Genomic DNA, 7,170 nt, shown 5'->3' on the forward strand with positions numbered 1-7,170 from the left:
TGATCATGTGATCACTGATTGGCCTTCTGCAAGGGGGACTGGAAGGGGGGGGGGAAAGTGTCCGGACTGGAAGGGGGGGGGGGGGGGAAGTGTCCGGACTGGAAGGGGGGGGGGGAAGTGTCCGAACTGGAAGGGGGGGGGGGGGAAGTGTCCGAACTGGAAGGGGGGGGGGGGAAGTGTCCGGACTGGAAGGGGGGGGGGGGAAGTGTCCGGACTGGAAGGGGGGGGGAAAGTGTCCGGACTGGAAGGGGGGGGGGGAAAGTGTCCGGACTGGAAGGGGGGGGGGGAAAGTGTCCGGACTGGAAGGGGGGGGGGGAAAGTGTCCGGACTGGAAGGGGGGGGGGGAAAGTGTCCGGACTGGAAGGGGGGGGGGGAAAGTGTCCGGACTGGAAGGGGGGGGGGGAAAGTGTCCGGACTGGAAGGGGGGGGGGGAAAGTGTCCGGACTGGAAGGGGGGGGGGGAAAGTGTCCGGACTGGAAGGGGGGGGGGGAAAGTGTCCGGACTGGAAGGGGGGGGGGGAAAGTGTCCGGACTGGAAGGGGGGGGGGGAAAGTGTCCGGACTGGAAGGGGGGGGGGAAAGTGTCCGGACTGGAAGGGGGGGGGGAAAGTGTCCGGACTGGAAGGGGGGGGGGAAGTGTCCGGACTGGAAGGGGGGGGGGAAGTGTCCGGACTGGAAGGGGGGGGGGGAAGTGTCCGGACTGGAAGGGGGGGGGGGGAAGTGTCCGGACTGGAAGGGGGGGGGGAAAGTGTCCGGACTGGAAGGGGGGGGAAAGTGTCCGGACTGGAAGGGGGGGGGAAAAGTGTCCGGACTGGAAGGGGGGGGGGAAAGTGTCCGGACTGGAAGTGGTTAAATACATGAAGGGTCAGGAGGAGAGGACCTCCAACTAACTGGAGGAAAGTTCAGAACTAATCTCAGAAAGTACTATTTTACTGAAAGAGTAGTTGATGCCGGGAATAGACTTCCAGCAGAGGTAGTGAGCCGGTCAACAGTAAATAGCTTCAGGGCCGGTTCACTCTCCATGCGTTTCAGTTGCTTTTTTTTCTGCATCCAAAACGCACAGAAAGTAGGTGATATGATTGTCAATGTCACAGTTCTTCACATCAATGCTTGCAGTTCCAGTGCATTGCGGGTGCAGAAAAAAAAGTAGAACAGGCTGCATTTTTCTCTGCACAGAACTGTACAGAAACGTGGCAAAACACATCAAAAACACACTGGAATACGCACTGGATTGCACATGTCCCTATATAAATTGAAGAAAAAGAAAGGGGGGGGGGAATTAACTGGACAGCATAAAGTAGAGAACTGGATCGTGTCAAAAATGCACCGGAACACATCTGGACTGCGTTTCTATAATGTGAACCGGCCCTCAAACATGCTCGGGACAAGCATAGATCTATACTCAAACAAAAAAGAAGTGTACAAAAGAAAAAACAACCCCCCCCCAAAAAAAAACAACATTCTTCTACTGACAACCAATGTAAGGAGCATTCTTCCCACTGACCCCCAATGTAAGGAACATTCTTCCCACTGACCCCCCCAATGTAAGGGACATTCTTCCCACTGACCCCCCCAATGTAAGGGACATTCTTCCCACTGACCCCCAATGTAAGGGACATTCTTCCCACTGACCCCCAATGTAAGGGACATTCTTCCCACTGACCCCCAATGTAAGGGACATTCTTCCCACTGACCCCCAATGTAAGGAACATTCTTCCCACTGACCCCCAATGTAAGGAACATTCTTCCCACTGACCCCCCCAATGTAAGGGACATTCTTCCCACTGACCCCCCCAATGTAAGGGACGTTCTTCCCACTGACCCCCCCAATGTAAGGGACGTTCTTCCCACTGACCCCCCCAATGTAAGGAACGTTCTTCCCACTGACCCCCCCATGTAAGGGACGTTCTTCCCACTGACCCCCCCAATGTAAGGGACGTTCTTCCCACTGACCCCCCCCAATGTAAGGGACGTTCTTCCCACTAACCCCCCCAATGTAAGGGACGTTCTTCCCACTGACCAACAATGTAAGGGACGTTCTTCCCACTGACCCCCAATGTAAGGGACGTTCTTCCCACTGACCACCAATGTAAGGGACGTTCTTCCCACTGACCACCAATGTAAGGGACGTTCCTCCCACTGACCACCAATGTAAGGGACGTTCTTCCCACTGATCCCCAATGTAAGGGACGTTCTTCCCACTGACCACCAACGTAAGGGACGTTCTTCCCACTGACCACCAACGTAAGGGACGTTCTTCCCACTGACCCCCAACGTAAGGGACGTTCTTCCCACTGACCCCCAACGTAAGGGACGTTCTTCCCACTGACCACCAACGTAAGGGACGTTCTTCCCACTGACCACCAACGTAAGGGACGTTCTTCCCACTGACCACCAACGTAAGGGACGTTCTTCCCACTGACCACCAACGTAAGGGACGTTCTTCCCACTGACCACCAACGTAAGGGACGTTCTTCCCACTGACCACCAACGTAAGGGACGTTCTTCCCACTGACCACCAACGTAAGGGACGTTCTTCCCACTGACCACCAACGTAAGGGACGTTCTTCCCACTGACCACCAACGTAAGGGACGTTCTTCCCACTGACCACCAACGTAAGGGACGTTCTTCCCACTGACCACCAACGTAAGGGACGTTCTTCCCACTGACCACCAACGTAAGGGACGTTCTTCCCACTGACCACCAACGTAAGGGACGTTCTTCCCACTGACCACCAACGTAAGGGACGTTCTTCCCACTGACCACCAACGTAAGGGACGTTCTTCCCACTGACCACCAACGTAAGGGACGTTCTTCCCACTGACCACCAACGTAAGGGACATTCTTCATACTGATCTCAACGTAAGGGACATTCTTCATACTGATCTCAATGTAAGGGACATTCTTCCCAATTTTTCTTTATTAAAAGTCTCGCAATCAATAAACATAAAATATTATACAGAATATAAAAAAATGATATATATTTACAGCAAAACGAAAATAAACATAGCAAAATCTGCTGTCAGACAAAAACAAACGTCTCAGAAATGAACTTGACATAATTGGGGAAATAAATCGTACTACCACTCACATCACTACACCAGACATCAAACCTGTGAGGTCAAGAAACCACCCCGCCCCCCTTATGCATGCAGCCCTTCTTCAAAAAAGATCTTAATCAACAAAAACTACGGGAGTGAAAAGAACAGTATAAGGAAAAACCCCCTCACCCAGAGATGGACAGTTCACCAAAGGCAGGTCTGATATTCCTCCACGCCCTTATCCAGACCGCCCGAGGCTCTCTGCCCTTCTCAAGACCCCGAATCTTCCCAACCTCACCCAGAATATCGTGCACCACCACCTCTACAGGGAGGACTTTCTTCCGGATGGTAATCTGACACCGTGCGTTCCATGTGAAGTAACGAACAACTATACTAACTAGAAAAAGTGTATCCAAATCAAAGTCCCAGCGAGCTGGGAATGCCCCGTACACCCACTCTGCATAACTCATGCGATAGAGAAAGGGGATGCCCAGAACCCTCCCCACCCTTTTATACACCTCTATGTTAAAGGGACACAGGAGCAGAAAGTGGTCCATAGACTCTACTTTACCAACACACTCTGCTCTAGGACAATCCCGATCATCCACAGGGCGGTGCTTCAGGTTCCCTCTCACATAGAGCCTTCCATGGAAAGCGAGCCAGGCTTGATCCCTAAACTTCAAAGGGATTCTCTCCAAGTTAATTAAACGCAATCCCTCCCTCATTACGGAGCCTGGGCAATCCTTTAAGGCCAGTGACACACTGAAAGCAGAAGCCAAAATCCTCTCCCCCAGAAGCTTCCTGGGAAGGGACCTGATATCCTTCACTGTCACCTGCCACTGCCGAAGTATTTTCAGACACGGGGCAACATAAGCCGGGAGCTTGCCATGTCGGACTCTCAGACTTTTCACTGGCCCGCCATCTTCCCAGCAATGCAGAAAAGGCCTAAACCAAGACTGAAAAATACCCACCCATCCCGGCGGGGTCTCTGCTAACATATTACCAAGATTGTACTTTAAAAAGAGCAAAGAAAAGAAAACTATCGGGTTGACCATTCCTAGGCCACCCTCCCGCCTGGACAGGTAAGTTACATTGCGTTTGATCAGGTTCAGCCTGTTTCCCCATAACAGTTGGAAAAAACAGCTGTAGACCCTTGCATAGAGAGATACCGGCAAGATACAGACGAAGCGGACATATAAAAAGATCGGGATCAGGTAAGTTTTGATCAAGTCAACCCTCTCTCTTAAGGAAAGCCTCCATCTCTTCCAGCTCGCTACTTTGGCATTGGCAACTACCAACCTGCTTTCCCAGTTTCGATGACCATAGTCACCAGGACCAAATTTGATGCCCAAAATTTTAATTTCCTGCTGGGGCTCTGGGAAGGCATCCGGAAGTTCGAAGCTTTCACCCTCCTCACCCATCCAGAAAACTTCACTCTTTTCATGGTTGACTTTAGAGCCAGAAGCCTCCGTGTACTGCTCTATCACAGAGACCACCTCCTGCGCCTCCTCAGTCCCAGAGATAATAACAGACACATCATCAGCATAGGCAACGACCTTCAAAGGCGGCACTCCAGCAATGCCCAGAGGCACCCCGCACAACGATGCACCCTCTAGCCTTCTTACAAAGGGGTCGATTGCGAAAGCATATAGCAGGGGGCTCAAAGGACATCCCTGGCGCACACCAGAGCCAACCTCAAAAGGCCGCCCAACCCAACCATTAACAAGTGGGAAGCTCTCAGCCCCTTTATATAATGTCTTCAGCCAATCTATAAACCTCCCCTGCAGGCCGTATCTACCAAGCAGCAACCACAGATATTCATGATTCACTCGATCAAAAGCTTTCGCCTGATCCAATGCCAGCAAGTACTTTCTCCATCCAGCAGCCCTGCATCGTTCCAAAGCCTCCCGGATAGCCAAAACTGCTGAAAAGGTACTTCTACCTTGGACCGAACAGTGCTGATGGCTGGACAACAAATCGCCTGCTACTGACGACAAGCGCCAAAATAGAATCTTTGCCAAGATCTTTCTATCAACATTGAGAAGACTGATGGGGCGCCAGTTCTCAATCATTGAGGGGTCTTTACCTTTTGACAGAAGAATCACAGCAGATTGCCTCATGGAGGGAGGGAGCGAACCCTCTTCTAGACAGCTGTTAAAAACCTCCGCTAAAAAGGGAGCCAGAATGGACTTAAAACACTTGTAAAATTCAGCTGTCAATCCATCTGGCCCAGGCGATTTTTTGGTAGCCAGCTTGTCTATAGCATGAACTACCTCATCTGTTGAAATTGGTTCTGTCAAATTCATCAAAAGCAATGCACCATTTCCCAATCCTGGAGTAGAATCCAGAAAGCTTTCCATCCTGTCCCGGCTAAGGTCCTTTCTTCCCAGGAGGTCTGCATAATACGACCCAAAGATCTCCAAGATCCCTGATCTGGACTTCATCAGGGAACCCGTACTGTCTTTCAGGCCAATGACCGTCTTAATTGCTATGCCTTGCTTACAGTTCTGGTAAGGATCAGGTGAGTGATATTTCCCATAATCCCTCTCCAGAACCAAGGAGGCATGCCGGTCGTATTGACACTTCCTAAGAAGAAGCTTCACTTCAGAGATCTCCCCTGGATCTCCTCCATACGAGACAAGACGATCAAGCTTCCTCCGCAAATGCTGGTAGGCAATATACATACCTAGCTGCTTCTTCTTACTTATGGCTTTGAAAAGTCCAATCGCCCTTTTGTTTCACAAGCTCCCACCACTCTGACTTAGTGCTGCAAAAGTCCAGAATAGAAACCTGTGCCTGAAAAAAATCCTCAAAGGATTGTCTTACCTCTACATCTTCCAGGAGAGCCGAATTCAGTTTCCAGACACCCCTTCCCCTGGGTGGAGTGTCCGAGGCATCCAGAGTCACAGACAGCATACAGTGGTCAGAGAACTCCACCGCCTTCAACTCAGGAGCCGAGAAAGCAGAGTTCTCCTTTAAAAAAAACCTGTCTATCCTGCTCTGACTATTCCCTCTCTGAAATGTGAACCCCGTGCTGCCAGGGCAGTGCTTAATGTGCACATCTACCAGGCCTGCCTGTCTAACCAAATCTCTGAGAAAAACGCTATCATAACCCAGCCTGTCTATGGAGCCTCTCCTGTCTTCAGGCCTAATTATGGTGTTAAAGTCACCTCCAAAGACAACCTGCTGGAAGGGCTTGATCTTTGTGAGGAGGCATTTCCTGCCCCATTTTGATTGCGGTCCATAGATATTGATCAGGCGCAGGTCCTGCCCCCTAACAGAGACATCTAAGACCATGCATCTCCCCATTTCTACCTCAATTACCCGCCGGCACGTTACCATATCGGTTTTAAAAAGGACCGCAACTCCGCTGCAAGGTTCAGCCGCAAGAGACCAAAAGGAGGGACCACATCTCCACTCCCTTTTTGCTAGATAGACATCGGCCAATGTATTGAGCCAGGTCTCTTGCAAAAATAAAATCTCAGCATCAAACTCGCTGAGCAAAAATAAGGCCGTATCACGAGCTCTTGCAGATTTAATGCTGGCGACATTAATGGTCACCACCTTTAACAGAGTGGGAACTGCCATCAGGATGATTGGGGTAGTCGTTTCTTAACCTCTACCACACTCTCATCACCCGAAACAGCTCTCTTCAGAGTACGTGACTCCCCCTCATCCATAGATGATAGAGAAATGGATATATCAGATACCATCTCATCACCTGACAAAACTGAAAAAGTATTGCCAAGAGGGACCCCTCCTAGATCTGATTCTGAGGAAGAGAGGACAGCTCTTCTCATCCTCTTCTTCCTCTTCTCCTTCACCCTCTCCCACCACTCATCAGCCGAATCCCCCCCAGCAGGAGGTGAGACATGGGACATGGATACCCCTCCCTGAGCCCCATCGGCTCCACCCCCATCCGGCACCCCCACAACCTCCTGACCACGTTTGCGCTGATGGGGGACAGGTACCGGAGGTGGAGTAGGCCGAGAGGGAAGATCCACTAAACCAGCCCCCCCCAGCAGCTTCCGCCAGTCTGGAGGATCTACGTACCATAGGAACAGGAGGGACAGACTCAGGGGTGACATTACTGGGGGAAACACAATCTGACGGAACAGACACAGGAGGGG

The sequence above is a fragment of the Staurois parvus genome, unplaced genomic scaffold, assembly GCF_062004578.1.
Source record: "Staurois parvus isolate SC_StPar_1 unplaced genomic scaffold, SC_StPar_1.0 ptg001853l, whole genome shotgun sequence".
NCBI lineage: Eukaryota > Metazoa > Chordata > Amphibia > Anura > Ranidae > Staurois > Staurois parvus.